Source organism: Tachysurus fulvidraco, chromosome 9, assembly GCF_022655615.1.
Source record: "Tachysurus fulvidraco isolate hzauxx_2018 chromosome 9, HZAU_PFXX_2.0, whole genome shotgun sequence".
Lineage (NCBI taxonomy): Eukaryota > Metazoa > Chordata > Actinopteri > Siluriformes > Bagridae > Tachysurus > Tachysurus fulvidraco.
Window position 1 is genome coordinate 15,880,979 of NC_062526.1, and position 24,635 is coordinate 15,905,613.

The window sequence follows — 24,635 nt, forward strand, 5'->3', positions numbered from 1 at the left end:
AGGTATGCACCACTGTATCCCAAACACACAGTGAAGCTTTAATGATACACTATTCCAGAATACAATGCAAAATCTCTCTCCACTTTAAGTTCTCCCCAGGGGCTGTCAAAATTCAATTCTATGATTAAATACCTGATTCCTGGTTTCAGTGCAGATAATTAAGCTGGAGTTACCATGCATGAGGTGGTCACTGCTCAGTTATTTCTCAGGTTCTTAGCCATTTTGTTTTAGCCTTTCTAGACCAGCATTTTGCTGCACGAACGACTTTCACACTTCCTTTATTTAGCTGACACTTTTATCCAAAGGAGCTGGCAGTTGAGACAGGATACAGCTGAGCAGCTGGTGGGTTGAGGGACTTGCTCATAGACTAAGCAGTGGAAGCTATGCAGTAGTGGGATTTGAACACAAGACCTTCCATTCAGTAAACATACCTTAACCCAGTGGGGTGTCTTAACCAAGAAGGGTAACCCAATGCCATAACCTAATCTGGTAACTCTATGCTTTAACCCTATTTGAGTAACACAGTGACTTAACCCAGAGAGGTAACCCTAAGCCTAACGCCATTGGTGTAACCCAGTGTCTAAATTCAATGGGATAAAACAATGTTATATCCAAAAGGCGGTAACACAATGCCTTAAATCAATAATAAACACTATTCATTAATCCAATGGGGTAACCAGATAACCCAAAGAAATAACCCTGGGTGTAATCCAGTGCCTTAATACATAAATGGATGTGTGTGATAAACATATCTGTAATGTGAAATTCAGATTCACATTTGATTTCTTTGCATCGTTTTACACTGAAGAGAACATACAGGTATGTAAAAACATACCTGTATGTTCACTTCAGTGTAAAACGATGCAAAGAAATCAAATCAAACAAGTGCGCTTATTGAATGGTCATTGTATATTGAAGTGCAATGCATAGTGGCAGTTTTCTGCTTTCAGGAGCAACGTAGATGTGATATAAATTTAATTCAAAACTCAGTTATGCATGAACCTGTTAACCTAAATGTGTTCATTTTTGTGTTTGAGTCACTGAAGCAAACAAGGAAGCTGAAAAAGGATTGGCAACAGTCGTGGCTGAGATGCAGAATGTAATAAATGCCCATCTTCACGTCAGACTGTAGCGATCCAGCCACTGCTGCACAAACATCCGTCATTGCAGGCTCACTTATCTGGAGGCCGGAGTGGCGCACGAGCCAGATTTGTGGTGAGCGTGAGCGAACACTTGCTGAAGAATGTAATTACTAGAACTGACCGCCGCTCTGTGGCCTGTCTAGATGTTCAGGCTCATTTTCGCATTTGATGCTGACACTGCAGTGTCCATACTGACAAACCCAGCAGCACTGCAGGAATAAAAAAAATCCAAATGACGACTGTCTTCTTTTACATGCTGAAGGAGCCAAAGGCCCGGGAGGAAGCAAAATAGCAGGCAGTGAATAGGAGGAAATGGATCCTTTTTTTGTCAAGGCCAGAGTGTAGTATGCTGCTTTTGTTCTTGTGCTTGCAAATCCTGGCTTATAAATAACATAAAGAACATAGACATTTTAGTAGCGTTGAATGGAATCCTTTTCAGAAACTGCAAAAATACCCACCGTTCACTTTCATAAACAAGGTCTTTAAGCTGTAATTATTACACTTACCTTTTGGTGCGGCTCTGCAGAACGATAGGTCACATAACGTCAAGGTCTGGTCAATATGAAATGTTTATTTTCTTCCCGTCTAATTGATAAATCATGTGGCACCAATCCAAACACCTGTTCCTCTGAGCAGAGAGATGCACCAGTTCATGAACACCAACACCAAAAAATTACCCAGAGATCACATGGGATTAAAAGCCCAGTCATCTTTCCTGACCTCTAGGCTTGAGGCCAGGCTCCACCAAGCTTTGAGACACTGTGCTCCTCTGGATAGAATGGATGCTTGTATGAGGTTGGAGAGTAATCTTTTTGCTATGGCACTCTGGGGAAGGGCAGTGTACAAGCAGTGTGGTTTTACTATATAAAATTAGCTTTGTGCCCTAGCCCACTTACCCCTGCACTCTCATATGTGGAGGATTGGCCGGAGTGGTGTAGGACATCCCTCTCGTTTATAATTGAAGCGGTCCTGAGGGAGATTTTCGTCTCGAGTTATGGCTTTATGTTCCACTTGAGGGCCGGGGCTGAAAATACTCAGACATAAACGAAAAGTATATTTTGTCTCTAGGTCAAAACCAGAGCACCATAATATGCTAGGAAAACAAAGGAATGAGCGAGATAAGAATCCAGACTTTAGAAATGACTTGAAAATGTGAGAATTTGCAAAGAACGACTGGATGTGGAGGAGTGGAGGATGTGTAGATTATACAAATAGGGAGACAGTTTTACGAGAGAAACTGGTAAAGGTGTATAGGTGGGTAGATTTTCGCATTAGCTCAATCTAACTATGTACAGCTTTAATGCTAATCTCTAAAGCGTTAGCTAGCATGATCTAATCTGCAAACTAGCTACATGCTAATATAGGTAGACTGATAAATTACTGTGATGGGTATAGGATCTCTTTCTGACTTTAGGTTTTCAATTTAGGTCTGAAATTTTGATACTTGAAGCTGTCTGATGATTTAAAAAAAATATGACTTAAATATATAATGTTAGAAGAATGTAGTGAAGTGTACTGTAGTGGTAGAGAGAAAGAAAAACGGATGAAGGGAAAACAAATAATGGAGCAATAACTTGGCTAGCTTTAGGTTCAGAGCTTCTGGAATTGCAGCCCAGGTTTGCACTTTGTTGCCGTGGCTGTGATCATTTGTCAAGGTCATGCTAGTTTTGTGTGTGTGTTTTAGTTAACTTCCAATATTTTTCTTTTTTGTTGAAGAAGGACAAGGGAAGTGTAAAGCCGGAAAACCTTCTCTGCCTGAAACCCCCTAAATGGGAATTTGGTATTGTACCTTAAAAAACAAAACAAAAAGATTAAACAATAGTTGTGTAGGATAACATCCTTTCAGGAATTTTATAGATGCAAAGTAATCTCCACAACAGACATTATGAGCCACTACACAGTTCATATTAAACATACTGAATGAGCTCATAGGACGTTTGGTTCTGGCTATTTTTTATAAGTGAGTCTAGCGTAGCACTATCTAGCTTACAGAACAATGGTAATTCATTAAGGAATAAACAACAAAATACTTGGTAATTCAGAGACACTGTGTTTGTCTGTTTTTTTTTTTTGTGTGTGTGTGTGTGTGTGTGTGTGTGTGTGTGTATTTTTGCCACTTGCCCCAAATTATGCCAGTTGCTTTCAGAAAGTAAAAACGAACATTCAGAGGCTGAGCCATAGCTCTTTCCTGGAGAACATATACCCACAATCCCGGTTGTAGCCAAGCTGAGACAGATGGGCAGCCAAACCCTCTGAGAACAGGTGGAACCTCTTAATTGGGACTCGGTCAGCAAAAACGGCAGCAAGCTTTCAAAGACTCCGCCACCACCACAGCTGTGTCCAGTACAACGAGCAAGCTCAAGCTAAGCAGTGAGGGGGAAAAATCGTCTAGGGGGAAAGGAAAAAAAAATCGGCGGATCTCATTATCCTGTATATCTTGGTCTCAGTCTGAGCTGGTCTAAGATATGAGTGCTGGGTTGTCAGAAAGGTAATCAAGTAGATGTTCAGGAAAAAAAGCATGGTGTGATGCAATATTGCGACAATACGGACTCGCACAAAATTCTTTATTTTGCCATCTGATGCAATCATGGATACAAAGCGAAAGGTTCTGGAGCATTAATTATCCCAACAGTATTTTTTAGCCATGACCTTGAAATCCAGTTCTTCTCCTCTTTTGTCTTCTTTTGTGTGACCTAAGAGGCCCAGCTGTCATCCTTTCCTCCCTCATTTGCTCCTGTGCTCAGGCAACATGAAGGCGAAAGGAAGCATTCGGGGTTGTTTTCTTTTCCTAATAACATGTTTAATATAGCTCTTTGTCTTGACACGTGTCAATGCAAACGTGTGTGCACCCACACGCCACATCGTACCCACGGCACCATAAATGCTCTTCTCAAAGCACCAACATGCTATCATCATGCTATAAGAAGTACCATCGCTGGTGATTGATTCTTGATTCTTGTATATGTAATGACTTCCCTAGTGGCTTGTCTTGCACTGGGCTGATGGCTGCTTTATCTCGCCAATAAAGTCTAGACAGTAGTGACCAGTGCTTTCATTTTTATTTCTGTCCTTATATTTTTAGACCTGTCCACTGAACTGGAGCGCTTTGGGTCAAAGCCGCTAAATGTTATCATATTTACATAGTTACTTCAACACCCAAGCATTTGAGGCTTAAAGCTGATATAATGTGATATGCCTTCAAAACGTGCCTTCTTAAAGCCTCTACTGGCTTTTAAAGTATTTAAAATGACCTAGAATTTGCTCGAATATCTGAGACACCTCACTCCAGTGTATTAACATTTCTTGAGGGACAACTTGATGGAAGAAAATGGAACAAAAAAATACATTGTATATATAATGTTAGGAGCATCAGGGTTTCCAGACCTTAAAAAGTGACTTATCTAAATGATGGATCAGGAAGCTGTCAGTAATAAGATCTTGCACAGGCAGAAGGGCTTGGGAAATAACGAGAGATTCATACGGAGCATTTGGACTGCATAAGTAAGCGTTGTAGTCATTATCAAGCAAGAGTAGAGTCCATATTGATTTCTTCTTTTTTAAAGCTGTGCTGAGAATCAAGCATATTGGAGCAGGTTGATGAAAGACCACCCTCCTCTACACCCCCCACCTCTCCCTCACTTCTGCTATCCAAACACCATTTCTGGAGACCCATTTCATCAAAAATCGGCATCGTTTCGCCACGACACAACACGCCTCCAGCCACAACACGCCATTGAATCTCCATCAGTCATTCTGTTGAGGGGAAACTAGACGAGCTCCGAGAAACTGCGCAAAGTGTAATTACGAACGGGAAAAAGCCAGGTTTCTATTTCCACGAGTTTGTATTCTGGGCGTCTAGCGCTTCATCAATAATGACCGGATGGTGGGAAGTCGAGGGAGGGAGGGTCTGAGGAGGGATTTCCTGCACTCGTTTCCCAGCGACGGAAGGCCCAGGGCACACTAGACTTGCTCGTCACGTCCCTCAGTTGCCTCCATGTGTCAAGCAGGCTGAGAGACGGAGAGACAGCGAGCGAAGAAGAGTGGGAGGAAGAGCGAAGCACAAGGAAATCGAGGAAAGTCAGCTTGTCAGTGTAATTGGCACCTGATGTGTAGGGCAATGGTGATGCATTGACATTCATTACGCTTTATAATGCACTCGATTTCCCAGCCTCGGTCATCGCCGCTCCTGCTGACTGCATGCTTAGCAGAGTGAGTGTTAGCAAGACACACAGAGAGAGAGAGAGAGAGAGAGAGAGAGAGAGAGATGCTGGATGAGCTTCAAAGAGACTTGGTAAAGGCTTTTCCTTTCAGTCTGCCACGTGGTATTAAGCGGAAAAGCTGTCCGTCATCGGCCAGAATAACGTAGGCCATTATCAAGAGCTCTGCAGTGCTGGGGACTCGATGGTCTGAAGTTTCACACACTACACACATTCACATCACGAACACTAACTTCCCACAGCCTGGTGCCGTGTCAGAGAAAGAGAACACTATCGAATTTTATCAGTGTTGAGACTTTGTCCTTCAGCTTGTCAGACATATCGGTGTGTGATGTGCATGTCTCCCTCAAAACGCAGTTTTAAGTCACAGTGCTCATTCGAGGTGTAGTCAATTTTGTCTTTTGTCAGTGTACAAAGAAGAAATTTAAAGAAGGCCTCTTGATCAATGGAAAGGCCATGGTAAGTCATGCAGGAACAAGACGTACGGTATGTGCAACATCCTATCCCTGCATACAGTATAGATCTCACAAGTAGTCCAATACCTAGCAGTATGTCTGCTAGTAATTTCTGGGGTATTTGGAGAAAATGCCTTAAAATAGACACTGGGAAAACTTTTATTCAGCTACGTCAGCTGAATCTTTACATGCCTTCCAACATAAATAGTGAAGAACCAAGCAAGTGGACAAACCGAGCCTAGATAGATGGTGTTTCTCAGTGGTGTTCACTTTTGTTGGCCATCTCAGAGATCTTTAAAAGTGAACGAATATAAGGTAAAGAGTAAAAGGAATACAACGAAGGTGTCAATCAACGCCAACATTCCTGTCCAATTAGAATCGAGCATTCCACAGCCCTATGCTATTGAAGAAGTTTATTCAGGATCTGCACACGGAACAAATTCATTTGGCCTCTATGCATTTTGGTGTAGCTAGCATGCATGAGAGTGAATTGACAGCATGCCAGCAGATCCCAGGCTGGAGCTATCCTGGCCATGTCGAGTCGTACTCTGACCAGACTGACAACACAATACAAAGCCTTATCTGAGGGAATTGGATCAGAGACTCTGGGTCGAGACAAACCGTGTGATTGAAGATCATAGCACCTGTTTTTTATTCACTTCAAACCCAGAGCAGTGTGTGTGTAGCTTGTGTTGGATGGGGTGGACGTGACTCTGGAACAACAGAGAACCCTGAAAGCAATTACGTTGCTGATGGTTGTGCAATGGTTTCTGTGTCATAATGGTTATTTATGGTATTTTAGTTTTTTTTTATGTTGATTAATTCTTCACTGTAAAGGCTGCTATGTATCGCATAACTGATTTCACACGTATGGTGGCTAATTAGGGCTAATAATGCTACCTTGTTATTAGACTAATTGTTTTTTCACACCTAGACTTTAATGCAAAACATGTGTTTTGTTTCAGAGCCACGGAGGCAGCAGTAATATATCTGGAAGACAGTTAATGCCGCTGCCCTTTGCTTTACAGTAAAGTGCAGATTCACATTAGTTTCAATGATTAGAAAGATAAATTACAGCAGATTCTTCACAATAAACATCACACATGCTGGTGCCGGGATACAGCTTTCATCACAGCGGGGGGGGGGGGGGGGGGACGAGAAAGAAAAATAAATTTATGTTGTAAGAAGTAAAGCAGTCAGCAATTTCTCAGCTAAGTAGAGCAGCACAGAGCAAAGAGAGACACAAGGGAGAGATAATGGTGTGTTAGTTTATTCCTCCAGCCAGATGCTGACCAGTTTGTTTGGGCTCATCTTCTTCTGTTCTCCAAGAAAAAAAAATTAAATAAAGGCTGTAATGAACCTTCGACTACAGCCGTGGACCAGATAAGGATGGACAGATGAAGCGATTTGGAACGCGAGTGAAAAAAAACAAACATTTCAGGCCCGGACACGATTGAGAGGCGAGCATGCTTTATCGAGAAAAGCACACACGTCCGTCCTCCTCCACTTCCTTACTGTTTGTTTACTTCTGCCACTGATTGACTGATTGCACAGAGGCAATTTTCTTACTTGTTTTCAATTTTGTTTCTTTATATGTGCACTCCAAATTTCTGTAGCACAAATAATAAAAAAAAAAAAACAGGAGTCAAGTTTAAAATAATCCCGGGACATTAAGTCGAATTTGTAGGAAACACATTTCCTGGACCGGAGATGATGTTATACAAATAATCAAAACAAACTAATGACTGACAAGTTCTGACAAGACTGACAATGCTAAACACTGTCCTCTGTCTGGACAAAAAACTTCCAGGATATTGTGTCATTTTATATGCTGTGTGTTGAAACCGTTTGTCCTTAATGGTTCCACCCCTGAAGGACTGTATTAACAGCAGTTTATAAAACCTTTTTTTTTCTTTTGGAAATCATCTACCCACATTAGAGACTTGTAATTCCTCAAACAAAGGTCCCGGACGTCTCTGTAAAAGCCAGCCTTCCTAGATACAAGGCTACTCTGTAATAAAGGACTCGTGTCGGAGATCGCCATAAAAATTGAGCGGAATTTTGGCACAGAAATAACTGCGTCCACCCCGAGATCCTGGCAGCAATTCAGCTCTTCAAATGATTATGTTTTCTCTTGGGGAAGCAGGTTCAGAGCTGTATAGGTGCCTGGTCAAGGCTGTGTTTTTGTAATTTCCATAGAAATGAGGTGGCATTACTGCTTTTGTGGCTCAGTCGCTTCATAAAATACAGAGCTTTTTTGTAGCACTCCTTCATTTGTTTTTCTTTTTCTATTCAGAATTTCCAGGTACTGGATTTTGTCTGGATTTACAATATTATAACTGTATTATATATAAAATATGAATGCGGTAGCTGCTGGGCAGGAAATTGTAATTTCTAAATTGGGAAATGGGGCAAATGTTTTTTCTTTCCTTTCTCTTCTTTTGTAAATGATAACATCCTAAGGAGTAGAGAGTAAAGTTTGAAAAGTTTTAGAAAGAACCAGTCGAGTCTATCTGCTAGAACAGATGCCACAAAGTCAGAACCATTTACAAACCCGGGTTTGGAAGGTGTCCACGTCTGCTGCTGATTCTTCTGCCTTACTCTCATGCAAGTCTCTATGACTTACCTAAGCACTTCCTGCTCGTAGCCCTAATAAACATACTGTAAAGAAATCCCAATACAGTGTCTGCACACCTTGGGTGCTTGGCCCCCTGATAAAATAAAATTAATTATTAACAAAATAAATTAATCAAATACAATTGAAGTTTTTTTTTCTTGGGTTTTCTTTGTATTATAAAGTATGTCCACAACAACATTGTTGTAGTACTTTTTATTCATTTATAGTTACAGCAAAAGTAAAGCCAAGTATCCTGTAGTGGTGAAAAATGTGTTAGTGACACACTGGCACTGGAGATTCCTCTAACAATGTGTTTAAGATTTGTATGTGTTTATTTAGTCAATCAAGTGTCCATGTGTACATTGTTGCTATAGAAACGCTCCATATGACCTAAACGATTTAACATGAAGCACACATAGGTGCCATAGAGTGTTGAAATCTACCAACTTCTACGGATTTTCAGCTTCGCTCCCATTTTTTTTTCCTTCTTTCCTTTTTTTTACCAGAAAAAGCAACACAGACTTCGATTAGGATTAGCATTCCGCTCGGACCTTCATATAAGCACACGGTAAATAAATAATTCATAGAGGAAAGAGAGCTCAGAAAATCTTCTGAATGTTGGAGCGGCTTCTGCTGTTTGTTTAGTTTAAGCTGTATGATGAAGTCGCCACTCTGGCTGTAAATTCATTCTGTTGATCAATAACGTCTCTGTAATGTCCAGATAGCGCAGGCTTGCTAACATGGCTGGCATGTGAAGCGGGATGTGTGAAGTAGGCACACAATCTCTTTATTCTCTCTTTCTCGTTCTATATTTATTTCTGCTTCCTGTAAAAGGCCAAAGCTTTGCTGACTCCAAGCTTCCTATATCCACTGTCTTGAGAAGCTCAGAGAGAATAAACTCTTCTTTTTTTTTCTTCACATGTCAGCTTTTCGTCTCTTCCTCAGTCAGCGGGTTGCTCTCTCAGTAGTATGGACACTAGTCTCGGGCCCCTCACCACCTCCTCTTTTAACATATGATAGCTCTTACTCAAGCATCTATGGGGATTCATTTTGACGGATGGGTATGTGCCGCAAGGTAACGCCGTCACACTAGCCTCTTTTCTACCTCAGACCCACAGACCTTAATTAGTGCAGATGGCTTCTTGCCTCGCAAGTGCTATCAGCTCCCAATTATCATTGTTCAGCTGGTGTTAGCTGGAGGGAAGGTTGCAGAGTTCAAAGCCTTGCAGTTCCTCTCACACTTTCACTTTCACGGCGGCAGGTTGCTGAAACGCACAGCCATCTAGCACATGATGCAATTCCAACAGCCGCAGCCGAAACAGTCCAGGAATACTGAGCGGTCCTCACGTTCTCACTGATTACGTTTTTCTGCTAGAAACTGTGGGATTAGTAGATCAGATTCTACGACTCAACTGACTAAACTCTGCAACTCAACATGCAATACGCTTTAAGATAAAAAAAAAAACAACAACAAACACCTAAATACACTAGTTAATCCAAGTCCTAATGTACAGAAAACATGCTTGTTTCATTGTTGTCACATTGTGAAATATAAGCTATCCAAAATTCAAGCTTTTTTTTATCGCTATAATAATATTTATAATGACGGCAATTTTTTTTCTAAATTTTTTACCAGTCCAGACCACACTGATTCTAAATTTTGATGCATGATTCTTTCATATGCTGAGCAACCAAATGACATATTTGAATTCATTACCCTCTTGACTCTGAATCTGATTCATTACACTCTCGACTCTGAGTCTGATTCATTAAACTCTCGACTCAGATGCATTACTCTCTGGGCTCTGTGTCTGATATGCCTTGAGTTTAGCACAAATGATGAATCAGCTTCAGTTGCATGAAAAGGAGTTTCTGCTCCTAATCATAATATATTGTATGCCTGCAGTTCACCTCAGTTTAGCCTCAGTTTAAGCTCATGTACACAGATCTTCCTCAACTTCAGTTCAAGCTTTTTCCATCCCCTCCTTGAGGCTGAGCGTACAGATGACCCTGACACTCGTTTTCCCATCATACACTGAAACCTTTTCCTCCTCTTCCTTCACGCCGATTACATCCATTCAGCCGTCCACAATACGCCGACCTGCTGGTACTCCTTAATTGATTCCTTGCATCAACAAGCCTGTGCCGTCAGTCCTTCTTTTTTTTCTCTTTTTTTAAGCTTTAATTAAAATCCATGACCAATTTCTATTCTGCTGTCTGACACCAAGACAGGATCAATAGTAGAGGAGCATCCAGAGATTGAAGTAGCTCAATAAATCCATGGCTGTGAAGCCGCCAGCCCTCCAGTCCACAAGTGGGAATCTAGCACATCACCCGTGTGTGTGTGTGTGTGTGTGTGTGTGTGTGTGTGTGTGTGTGTGTGTGTGTGTGTGTGTGTGTGTGTGTGTGTGTGTGTGTGTGTGAAGTGTGTGTGAAGAGATATAGTGTCTGTGATTGTTATGCTACCCTTACCCTTGTGTACTTTGTAGCATTTGAGGAAAATTTCTACATGAGCAAAATAAAAAATAATAATGATAAAAATCGTTTTTTAACTCCAGCCCACATGTGTGCACCTCACACACCAGTACTGGAACTTTCCATTCATCTGCAGATCAAGAGTATACTTTAAAACCCTAAGGTGACTCAAGGTGAGGCTTATAAAAAGCTGGTTCACGAGAAGGTGTTTACTTGCTGCAGGTGATTTTTTTTTTAACAGTCAAGGATCAGCCAGTCATATACATGCATGATCTGTTTTTATACTAAATCAAGTATTTACACTGGTTTAGAGTTTAGAACTGATATTTTACATATGATGTGATATCCTGCAGTTTTCTGTCAAGTGGTTTATGTGTCCAGTGTCGGTCAGGTAAAGCTCCAGCTTTAGGAGGTTGTGTGTTTTTTTTTATTATTATTAACAGCGAGCGAGAGAGAGCTGCTATAACAAGCATTACAGTGTAACTACAGATGGTTAAAATATGAATTGTTCTTTAATTATTTAAAACATGGTAATCAGAGCGAAATGGCTATTAAGAGGAATAAAACATGAGGGGTCACTCAGCAGTAACTCTGCTTCATCACATCTCTACACTGATGATTATTTTTTTATAACAGTTTCATACCTTTTCTCCTTCATCAGCTATCAAAAAAAGTTGTGTTTCTTGTCTGTTTTGTTTTCTTTCAAAATCTGTGTTTATAGGCTTTCGATCCAATTTTTTTAAGAATTCAGGAATCCAGTGAAGAATTTGTATTGCCTGTTTCATTGTATTTTGAAAATCATAAAATCAATACAAATAAAATTTTAGCTATTCAACACGGACACCAGTAGCTACTTTCAGCGAATTGTTTTGTTTTGAATTTAAAAAAAAAAAAAAAAAATTTTATTCTCTGGTGTGAGTTTAGCCTTTCATTTTGAAAACGTTCAGCTTTTTCTGTGCCTATCGTCAGCTTTGGGCTACGGGGTAAATGAAGTCAGTAAGTCTAATGAGAACACAAGGGAGATCTTCCTGTCTTCTCTCTCTCTCTCTCTCTCTCTCTCTCTCTCTCTCTCTCTCTCTCTCTCTCTCTCACACACACACACACACACACACACACAAAAAAACACATCAAGCTTTAAACAGATGATTAACGCTTTGCCGCATCCTCTGTGACCACGTCCTATAAATCTGTTCGTGTTCATCTGGAGAGAAATCACTGCGCTTCTTTATATGTCACTATATCTGATAAACAGTTCAGATGCCTGGATAATTATAGGACGAAGGAACAATAAAAGAATAAATGAATCATCTTTCTAATTACAATCATGCTGTTCAGCTTTGTATTAATGGAGATAATGAAGCAATGTCACACTTTTTTATACTCCAGCGCTGTGGAATTCTTCATTCTGATTGGTCAGAATCATTTCTATAGCAGCACAGGGACAAAGTGACAAAAGTTAAAAACAAACAAACAAAGGAACATGGCATTAAAACTCCATAGAGATTTGTGTAAGGAGCTGGAAGGAGTCTCCAGTGTCAGAGGAAGTATTCTACAAGTGTATGTCTAAAACGGTGAGTGATTTTCCATTTTCCATCACAGCAACCTGTTGAAGATTGTGCTCGCAAAACAATAGAAGAAAAAAAACTATAGACCTACAATGGACACGATTGCATAATGCAGTGGCTTTTTTCTGCACTATTTGTTCATTTGTTTGCTGATGTAATGTGAAGGAATACATAAACGGTATTATGATATCTGACGTAAACACGTTTTCTGTTGAAACGAAATGCCGGAATGATGAAGTGGAATAACACCGCGTTCTTAATTCAGCTGCAAATAATTGTGAAAAATAATCAGTGTTTACCAAAAAGTGGCTAATCTAATGTAGAGCGGAGGAGGGGGAGGGGCCAACGGGAGAGGAATGAATGAAGCGCTATATAAAGCTGCATTTCTTCCTCCTCTGCTGATTCAAGCTGTAGCTTATTACACAGTTAGCGGGGACCGCAGCTAGGAACGCAATTAGCCTCATTGCTGCCGCACTTTCTCTGACAGAACTCCACAGTGTTAATTAAGTCGATCCAAAAATATAGTTCCCCAAGCTGTAAAAAAAAGCAGAAAACACACACACACACACACACACACACACACACACACACATGCACAAACACACCGCCGGTCTGCTGAACTTCTACCCGAGTGGAGAAACTTTTTTTAGAAACAACTTTTGTAGAAAACAATTTTGTAAGAGCGTCAGTGGCATGGCAGTCACGCATGAGCGATTGCGTTCTTCCTGTCTAAAACGTTTGCCATGCTGCTCAAGCTCGAGTCACCAGCAAGTCAGCTTTGCCACTGCTTCCCCTTTTTATGTTTTTTTTTAAATAAAAAATGATCCAGCAAGTAAACGGTTTGTAAAATATAAAAGCTCCAAAAACAGACATTAATTTTCCCCATGCGTGCTAGTCATGACGTGGAGTGATGTAAGCACTGCCCCGTTTATCATGTGCAGAAACCCCGGGGACAGCCTTCTGGTGGCTAATGATAGCTCAAATGAGCTCCAACGGAAACTCGTTAGCACACGGGATTCGCTGGCAATTTCCACAGCCGAAAACAATGGCCCTGTTTCTCCCGCTTTGCTGCACCAGGGTATTAAAGGAGATTTATCCATGCCCCGGTGTTCTCGGCCATATAGGTCGTTTCCCCCGGATCCCAGGCACGGCCCTATCATCCGGCTGGTAAATAAATCAGCGACTTCCCTGTGCAGAGATTTAATTTACCTCCTGACCGGGCCAGCAAGGGCTATTATCTCACTGGGGGAATAAGGACACACTCTAGCAGGGGAAGAATAGACAAGGGAGGGAGGGATGGGGAAAAGATGGGAATAGAGCATACAGGTTCAAGACCCCTGGACTGTCTGAGCAAAAATAAATGACACTCCATCGGCAGGTTTGGCAAATATTTACACGCCGAAAGGTCATTTAGTTGACATGGCCTGTTGCTAATCCAGTCTTTGCTAATCTTTCCCTTGGCTCACTGCTCAAACAACAGAATGGTGAAGCACAAGGATTAAACAAAATCCAGAATTCCGTTAGGTCTCCGTTTTAGTGGCCATGCGTCATGTTTCATGTTTCATGCTCCGTTGTCTGAACATCGCAACATGGGCCAGTGCGCAGAATACGAATAATGCCATGTCCACATCAAAGGCATCAGCATTCACTTCATATCAGTTGAGTCATTAGTTATTATTAGTGAAGCAATCTCACACACACACACACACACACACTTTCTCTTTAACGAAGACGAAGCAACACAACTCCGAGCAACCAGTCTGATTAACTGGACACTGGGCCCTTGTAAATTTTCAAAGATTAGACTCAATTTGCAAGTGATTCCTTGATCAGGGACTGACTGGTTATTCTGCATTAATTGGATTAAGAAAAACCTCAAACACTCATCCATCCACACACAAAACCTCAGTCTCTTTTCGTCCTGGAATATTAAGAGCAGTTTAATCAGAACGTTTAATTTATTTATTTTATTCTTGGCTTTAAGAAGCAAAGCGATTTCAGCAGGATTCTGCACTTCAACCTAAAACATTTCTATTGTTTATGCATGAAGTGGAAAATTGGGTTTGATTAAAGCTCTTATTTTCTCAGAGCCAGTTCATTTCTGAAAACAAATTAGTTTTCTTTTCTTCGCCACTCACGATGACTGATCCAAACCACTTTTTTCTTCTTCTTCTAAAGTCGCACTGAAGTGTGGTGCTGAAAGCCAAATCGTTTCCAAGCACACAGTCCAAGGAGCCCATGAGACTTATGCACCGTATTTTACCTGCTCTGACAAGTAAAACTTGATCACAGTTACTTTTTTCATACAGTCAACACTGAAATGCAGAGAGAGGCATTTGATTTCATTATAAAACAATTACACAATTCTTCACATTTACAACAAGAGACAGCTATATAGACCCTTACCATGGAAACCCTAAAAATGACTGAAAGACGCACTTTTTGCGACTAAATAGCTGGTTTGTTTCCCCCTTACTACACAAAAGTCTCTGATATTTAAAACTGATGCTTTTTTTGGAAGCCCCATTACTTTTCCCCTCATGCTCTTGAGTGGACTCTCAGGGATTCTTTGGCTTTCTGCTCAAGATACAGCTGAATATATTATTAATCCTCTTTTCAAAAGCAACACAACAAGTGTTAACATGATTTATGGTGTTATGTCGTATTGTCCTGACGTTCTCCTACCAGTCATCCATAAGCATTAAAAGTCCTGTTTGTCTGAGCTTTTTCCTCACTCTGAAAACTCTACATTTGGTTCTCTGGTCTCTCTCTCTCTCTCTCACTCACATCTGTCCATCAGCACAACTTGTGCACAAACTTGCTGACTTGAAATCTCTGCACTTCCTTCCTGTCCAGACCACTCTTCCATTCACCCTATTCCCTTTCCTCCGTTTCCTCCATCTGGGGGCCTGAACTTGTTTTAACGCGCTCTGCAGATGGATTTGAATTGCACAAGCACAGCAGGAAAGTGGGGAAACTCCTCAGTGGGCATCATTACCGTGCCAGCATTGGCCCAGCAAAAGCCATCAGAGGCAAATCTTACACTTTCTTACGGGTCTTCACAACACACAAAGCTCTCAACGTGGGGGAAGTGTTGGGTCTGTTGGGAGTGTTTTTTTTTTTTCAAAATTCAGCACTTTTATATATATCTATACACACACATAATTTATTTTTTTTGTCAAAGACTTTACATTGAAGTGAAGTGAATCTGACAGGGAGGGAGAGATAAATTTGAGAAGACATGCTGCTAATGATTGAACAGTCTTTCCTGGCAGCAGCGTGGAAGAGTGAGACGGGAAAGACAGAAGAAAGGAAGGACAAAAAGCTTACATGCTAGTATGAGGAGAGCATCTCTGAGTTGCTTTTTTTTTTTTACTTTCTGAAGTCTTGGGTTCGCCTTATATTTTATTCATATTTTTTTCATGTTCAATTGTTACGTTTCCTGACACTGGAGACTCCTTCCAGGATCAAGCCTTCTGTGTTCCTGTTACCATAGACACAATAACGAAGTAATAACAATTTGCTCCAGTCCATGTATAGAAGTTTAAAGACTGTATAACTCATGAACAAAGGACGATCTGCAACACCGCTGAACTTGGCACTGTACTGTCTATCCAATTATTAAAAAAATAAGAATAAAAAATACAGAGTGCAAGGCAGAGTCCGATAGCTGTACCGTCAATCCTTGTGGAATCATCCAGACACGGATCCACAACGGACTGTCAATAACTGCCAAAGCTCTTGTGTGTCAAGGAGAGTTCCTGGCCTTTTCAGAGAGAGAGAGTGAGAGAGAGAGTGAGAGAGAGCTGATCTCCACTGTAATTATTCTCAAAGCATCCGGCCGTGAGCCTTGGCAACAGGTCACACTGCGTCAGATGTGTAATTGCCCTTCATGGAGTGCAGCCGATCGGACACGCTGATTGTTTCGTAGCAGATCTAACCTTTCAGATTGATTGCATTGCATCACGCTTGCATCCAGTGCCTTTTCATTTTTTTTTAACTTTTGTCTGTGCAACAATGGTGCATTTGAGCGACACGCATCCTCACGTGTGCAATTCCACGGCAACATGTCCTCCTATCTGTTTCCATCCCTCTATTCATGTGGAGTAATTGTTTGTCTAACAGGTGTTTAGTGTGCTGTTCTTCACTCAGACACCTTTTAAAAGCACCTGTTGTTTGCTGTACTAATCTCCCCTGTGGGAACATTAAAGCGCCCCGACATCCGTGCGTCTGTGCACGTCTATCGTTTATCCGCTTAAACTCTCCTATTACAGCCTGCCCTGTATGTTGCACTCGATTATAAAGAATGAAATGTCATCTTGGCTCGACCGCGTGCACATGCGCATGTTTTTTTTTCCCCTTCTCCTCTTTCCACGCCGCCTTGAACGAGTCTATCCTCTCATGGTTCACATAGAGGTTACAAAAGAAAGAGACAGATTGAACACATAAGTCGAGTTCCCTTGCTTCTCTCTCTCCCTCCCTCTCTCTCTCTCTCTCTCTCTCTCTCTCTCTCTCTCTCGTTCTCTCTTTCACTCTTTCTGCGGAAGATGGGGATTATCTCAACACTCCTTTCTGACACTTCTGCCTTCAGAAATGAATCCCTGAGCCTGCTGAGCCTGAGCCTACCCACCATGTAACACGTTCCAAGACACACACACACATTTTGTGCCCATCTTTCAACAGCTACTGTTAAAAAACTGGGGCTTTTACAGCATTGGAAGTATGTAACTGACTCGGACGGATGTGGCGCAGAAAAGAAAAGAGCTGTCACACAGATTTCCATCATACTGCCTCTCATGCTTAAGGCTTTTTTTGCTTTTATAACATGTACAATTCTGTCATAAACAAGCGCTCCTATAAAAAGACACAAAGTCCATGCCTTCATTCACCCCACCCACCCCGTCAGCATCACAAAGACTGTTATTTCACAGCGCTCTTATCCTATTAGGAAGTTATAACCCTCTTTACACACACGCTCTTTTTCGGCAGGAGTAAGACGCAGCCGAAGCTGTGTTTGAAACCGTAACTAATCATACGCTACTAAAAAAGGTAGATGTGCAACATACGAAAGCAAAGAGCATTATTTTATACTGCTCTCATCCCATTAGGATGTTTTTCCGATTAGGATTAGTTTTATATACCCTTATACCATCTGTAATGTCTCCCTGTTGGACATAATGTAGGCTATATAGAGTGTAGAATCCATTACACTTCTATCCTGGAACAGGCCACTGCAAATATTTCTCTTTTGGAGATCTAGTGCACTACGTGGAGGCTTGAAGCCGATAGCTCATACAGATCTGGATAAGGAATCTTATCGTAATCTCTTTCTTGTTGGAAATATAGCGCACTATGTAAGATGTCAGAGAATTCAATTCATAGCAGACTCAGTGGACCTACACAGGAAGTAGTGAGCCAAGGACTTCATGACTCCCAGGCGAGGAACTGAACACCATGTAAAATGATGGTCCAGTCTCGTGTGCTACGTAGCGTGTATGTACATTCCTTATACCCTAAACACTATAGTGTGTACCTTTAGTCTACTACATTAGATAAATGTGCTATTACTAACACATCAAGGCTGAAATGGCTCTAAATGGCCACCAAGTAAATGTATAGTGCACTATGTATTATGCACAAGTCATCGTGTACAGTATATCAGGTTCTCACATGTTGTTGCAGGTAGCGGTCAAAAAAAGGAGCTACACCCAGCTAGGGCAGAAATCAAGCCGCCCCGATCAGCACTATATAAAGGGTTTGTTTAGGAGTGGGGGAGGGGCATCAGACACAACAGTTTATGATGTTACGTCTGTCAGAGTTGCTGTATTAAACACTGATGAATTCCTTTTTTTCTAGTCCAGGGCTTTCAGTCTTTTCACTGATTAGGAATGTTGTTATTAGCTAGATAACAGTGTAGATTAAATTTGAGCTAGTGTAGCGTTAGTTTGGTGAACGGAAACCATCACAATTGCAAAGTGGACCTACACAAGAGGTTCTCAGAGAGTACATTCTAATCATTTTATGCCCTATACAGTATGTAGACTCTAAACATACTGTAGAGTACACTATACTTGGTGCGGTGATGCATAGTCCACTTGCATCCCAAATAAATTACACTAATGGTTTTTACCTGTAGATAATTATGCCCTTTGTCTTCCATCCACCCTCATTCGAAAGCACACGAACGTCTCAGCACCCCTAGTTTTTTTCACAGCAGAAAGCTACAGCGTGTCGGCGTCAAGAGGCTACGTAAAACTTAACGAGTGTAATGGGAAAATAAGTGACTTATCGGTGGGCCACTCATCGCGTTCATTAGAGGCCGCTCTTTTACGAGCATCGATCATGAGGTGAGCAGCCGACGGTGAATTTCCTCCCGCTTTATGGAGCGTGGATTGTCACCTTGTTCCAATTATCTGTTACCTTTTGACAGACGGCGAGTGTGCGGTGCATTGCTGAAAACGCAGAGGGCGCGTAATTAGAGCCAGGGAGAGGGAACTCGGGGGCCAATCAGACGCTTCCCACCCTGGGCCCATCATCCTTATTATAAGTTTTTTTATACCTCGTTACAAACCCTATGCTGAATCTGTGCACTGTAATGAAAATGGTCTGTAATTAGGAGCTTTTTTGGGGGACTATTGATTTCAGTTTTAATAGCTGCTTCATGGCTGTTTTAGATTCAGAGGTTCGGATTTTAGTCCGAAAAAATGGAGTCGATGAACCAACGCACTAACATCCAAGTCGCTAAATTGCACTACAGTGTGTGTGTGCAGTAATGGTGTATAGACCATAGTGACTAGTAAAAAGCTGTTCATACTCAGTAATATCCAGTATTTGAAATTCAGCCCCAGAGATAGATCCTGTACAAAGCGTATTAGGATTCTTCTCCTTTCACTAGGCAAGACATAATGATTTAAACAAGTCTTCTGGCATTTAAAGTTTTTTTAGTCTTATGTACCTGAAAACATGAACTTTTTTTTTTTTTTAAATTTGAGAAGGTCATCTGATCTGTCTGGTCATCATGGTCAAAGTCATATTTTTTTCTATTTTCAGATGTTTGATGTCCGGCGTCCCATATCCACCACCTGATTTTACTGAGTTTAGATAAATGAGGTTTTCTTAATAAAGTGGTCTGTGAGTAAGGGAAGCAAAGGGAGAGAATGGCTTTTAGATTTAGTTTAATGCATGGTATATGCAGCAGGGGCACTTCTGCTTTATCCCTTCTGCAAAGTGAGCATACTAAATAAGACGTTAGCTCAGACACTCTTAAAAAGGGTCGTCCTTTACACGTGTAGGTCACGTGTAGTGATCTGGAGAGCCAATAAAGAGCCGCTTAGAATTGATTCCTGGCCTGTGCTGATATTTTTTTGCTAATCCAAGGTCATGCCTTTGAGCTAGAGGGCTATGGATCAGATGTCTTAGCATGCATTGGCACGTGGTCGTGTCCTCATAGCGGTGTGTTTCGCGGCGGACAGATCAATGCAGGTTTGCATTTAGACGACAGAGCACGCAGACACGCTGGTCTTAACGTTTCTCAGCTGACCTCTTGACATAATCACGATGCGATTTTCTTCTATAATGCAAATTCATGAAATGATAGAATTGCATTTTATTTTCATAAAATAGAAAAAAAATAGAAGGATGATACAGTGAGAGTTTAATACGTAGTGTGGAAGATGGACGCAACCTGGAAGCACATGTTCAATCAGGAGCAGAAAACAGGATTTGATAAAGCAAATTTGTTGGATCATGTTTAATTCATGTGAGCGAAGGTGATGAAAAGTTTAGGTTTTTCCCTCTCCATCAATCACAAGCAACAGACGAATCTAAAGCAGCTCTGTGTTTTCTCCGTCGCTCCTCTTCTGTTTAGCGTTGGAGTGAAGGAGTGAGGGAGCGAGCTCAATGATTGGAAGCAGTGATAGAAAATGGACTGGCGTTTTATTTTCCCCTATCCTACATGTGACAGAGTGTATTGAGCAATCAGCCTGCTTATCCTCAGAGGGAGGGAAAAAAAGGAGGATGTTAGACGGCTTACACAGGAGCACGCAATCAGATTCACTTATAGATTTGAGCTGAAAACGGCTAGCTTTCATGGACGCACTCGAAAAACCACTAAATACGCCTGATGCGTGTCACCTGCCGACAATGAGGTGTATAGTGAAGTGTGAGCGAAATGAATTCTGTCCTCAGGTCGCAGCCCCTTTCTCTCAGAAGCGGATCATGCAATATCGCTCAGCCCGCTGAAACAATTTTCAGATTGTCACTCACCAGGTCCGTCTCTTTTTTTTTTTCCATTCTGAATTTTTTTTTTTTTTGTTTAAACCTGTGGGAAAAATCCAGCAGGTGGAAACTCCGTCTGGATTCGCACTGTAAACATGACTGACTTTGGTTATAAAAAAAAAATTCTTCAAAGTTTCACAAGTTTCCAAGGGCAAAGGAGAGCAGAGCATTGGCACAATCTGATACCCACCATCTGCAGCTCGATACTCAACTAAAAAAAAAAAAAATCATGCGTTTTTTCCAAGTTAAATCACATGTAAATGGTTTGGTATCGTCCCACTCAATTTGTAATTAAGTAGGCCGTCTGTGGTTCAAATCGGGGCTGGCATGAATAATGATGATTTTCCGAATGTGTTTGGATGCAGCTAATCAAAGGCAGTCCTGCTTAATTCATGCAACCCTTCCAGTATAAGCGCCACGTAATCTCTTCTGAAGAGAAACAGAGATGAGGAATGCGATGATGAGATCAAAACTTTCAAACTGCACACCAGTGAGAGATCGTACAAGGCTTTCCATTTGGGAAATGTGGGGCTCCAGGGCGGAGTGGAGAAAACACTGATGTGTGTCGGGAAATTTTGGATCCGAAAAAAAAACAAAAACAACATTTTTTCTCCAGTACACAGGACATATTAATGTTAGAATAAAAGATGATAAATTCCTGTCCTCCCCTATTGGCTGTTATCCTCTACCTTGTTTGGCAAGTGACTACAGTATGGAATATTTCTCTGTTGGATGTATAGTGCACTGTGCAGGGTGTCAAAACCTTTTATACCTTCTGCAGTGTAACTGTACTACACTTTTCCGTTTTACATTATGCCACACATAGAATTATTAATCACATTAAATAAACAACCAAAAATATCTCCAGCTAGAGGAAACAACTTTTCTTCATCATCTGGTTGCTCCAAACAGAAAGCACGTATGAATTAACATATGGAATGCATGAATGAACACACATTTTAATTCAATTCTCCGCTAACCAGAGAATCTTCACCATCAGCAGCTTTATCTTATGCTTTCAGGACCTTTATAATCTACACTGTGTAGTCTCTATAATGTATACGGTATAGTCTCTACTCTATAATCTATACTGTATATTCTATGCTCTGCAATCTATGCCATACAGTATAGTCTCCTCTCTGCCTCTCCCTTATAATCTGCTGTATATTATCTAATCTGCATTCTATAATCTATCCAGACTCTGTAATCTATAGTCTCTGCTCTATAATGTATACTCTACAGTCTATTGTCTGTACTCTGTAATCTATATTCTCTAATCTCTAGTCTATAATCTGTAATCTCTACTCTGAAATCTATATGTATCTATACTTGTATCTCTGTAATATATACTTTATAGTCTATACTCTATACCTTATATTCCTGGGTCTCTACTGGAATATAGTTTATTCTGTCTTATCTACTTTATAATCAATAGTCTGTACTATATAATCTACTGTATAATCTGTCTAATCTAAACTCTGTAATCTATAGAGTCTCTGTGAGGAGCAGGATTTCATCGTAGGAGAAAATCTCACGCAGAGAGCTGCTCTTTGAATTTCTAACACATTTTTATTACTTGATATTTCACATGTGATGTATGAATATCGACAGTGATTGGCTGACTTAGTTGATGCGAAATCCCAAGGCCCTTTTTTTTACTAATAACAGGAAAATTTGGATGGATGGATGGATGGATGGATGGATAGATGGATGGATAGATAGATAGATAGATATATAGATAGATAGATAGATAGATAGATAGATAGATAGATAGATAGATAGATAGATAGATAGATAGATAGATAGATAGATAGATAGATAGATAGATAGATCTGTTAGTTAGTAAGTTAGTTAGTCCATGCAGGATATCAATAAGCTTATATTTTGGCCAAGTCTATGTTTTTTTGCTTCACCCCAAGCTATTCATTCATTCATTCATTCATTCATTCATTCATTCATTCATTCAATAAAAGCTCCAGGATGGTTTCAGCTTTAATGTCTAATTTAAGGCAAGCTGTAACACTTTACAAGCACTTTGTAACAATGATTTACATGTTCTCACTGAGGGGAAATCTGTAGAGGAAAAAAAAATGCCCCCACAAGCCATGCGAGAACGTTCCCTATTTGTCGGATCATTACGATCCTCATCACTCAGCATTATCCAGTGTCCCATGTCTCCTCCCACACAATCATTTAACTGGTGGGTTTGGATCATTTCTGTTTCCCAACATGTCAAGGTAGAGTAACACTGATGTCTGTGGAGGTGGAACTGCACAAAAAAAAAAAGAAAAGAAAAGAAAAAAGATTTCTTCAATTAAATCAAAGGTATTTTTTTAAGGGGTGGAAACTGAATTTCGAGCCAGATCTGTACAATCTGTTCCACAAACAGATTGTGTGTGAGAAATGTGTTCCAACGGATGGCATCCAGTGTGTTGACAAATACACAGAGAAATAAATAATTCAGAATGAATGTGATGTTAACGCGAGCCCAGGCTGCTGTGATTGCTTCCATCAGATTCTTGTCCAAATGGATGTTTAAACCAATATTCTCCAAGAAGAACAAAGAGTTTACCCAGAAAATACAGGGGGAGGGCGGTGCTTAAAATATTTATTCTGCTTCGTGCCACAGTTCACAAATTGCAAATCGTGAGGAATTATATTTACATGCTGAATTATTCAGAGCGGCATTAGCACTTTATTATTATAACCATTGTGATCTATTATGGAGTCTCTGGTTTTGTCACCAGATACACTGGAGTCACGTTTTAATGATGATGAGGATGATGATGATCTTGTGCCTGCATTTAAGATTTATTTTAATGTCAGTTGTGATATCAAATTTGTGTGATATTTTAAGCTCAGATTCAAAAAAGAGATGGTTTATATATATATATATATATATATATATATATATATATATATATATATATATATATATATATATATATTGGTGGCCTGCTGAGAAGGCGCTTGCCAGTAATACAGATCTCGCCATCCATCACTCCGGCTTTCAGGAATCCTACAGATCTCTCTGGGTGGTATACCGACAGGTCTTTAGTAAAATTCTTTTTTCATTTCCAAAGGAACTTTGTCTCCTTGCTCAAAAAAAGTCTTTGCTCAAAAGGAGCCACTGATTAAAAAAATTACTTGCAGTTTGTTACGGGTCTTGGAGATGCAGCATGTTGTGTGTGTGGACGGACGTCATGCGGTTCGATGTTTCCTACTGGGCAGTAAACCGAGCGAGTGAGAATCCACGGCATGGCCTTGCCATCTCAAGCTGTGCGCGTGTTCATTAGGACGGGCCGAGGTGGATCACTTTAAAAGATCAGGGCGAATCGCCGGGACAGAGTGCACAGCGTGACACGAGGCCAGCGCTGCAGTGGCTTACAACATGCTGTGATGAACTAAAGGTTATGGCATTGCTCTTTTTTCTTGTTTCTTTTTTATTTCTTTAACTTGAAAGGTTTCTGAGTTAGCCGAGAAAGAGGACATTACTTACTGTAAATAGACCAGAAATAAGAACTAATTCATATTAAAACGATCCACGGAATTGTCTTACTTAAATAAACTAGACCACATAGATTCACTTAGACAACTGACCAAAATCCTCCCTCTGTACTGTCATCATTTATTTATTCTGCTGTTTAAATTCGTGTAGAGTCTGACTCTGACTTTATTCTTATGAGCCAGATGAGATTTGGTGGTCATTTCAAGACTTATTTTTATTATCCCCCTGCTTTTTGTTCATTCCCATCTCGATCTGATGTTCTGCAGCTGTCACTGGAAGGTTGGACTTTATTATTTATTTATCTCAGCACAAATCCCTCGGACGGCGTGTAACAACCATCTTGTTCAATGTTGTTTTGGCCTCCAGAGATTGAAGGAGA

The 24,635-nt window shown here is 40.6% G+C and overlaps 1 protein-coding gene across 2 annotated transcripts in view; it reads left to right on the plus strand.

Moving 5' to 3' along the window:
* Positions 1 to 24,635, plus strand: part of unc5db (unc-5 netrin receptor Db) — a 134,373-nt gene that overhangs the window by 44,979 nt on the left and 64,759 nt on the right. The gene's annotated exons all lie outside the window — the stretch shown is intronic.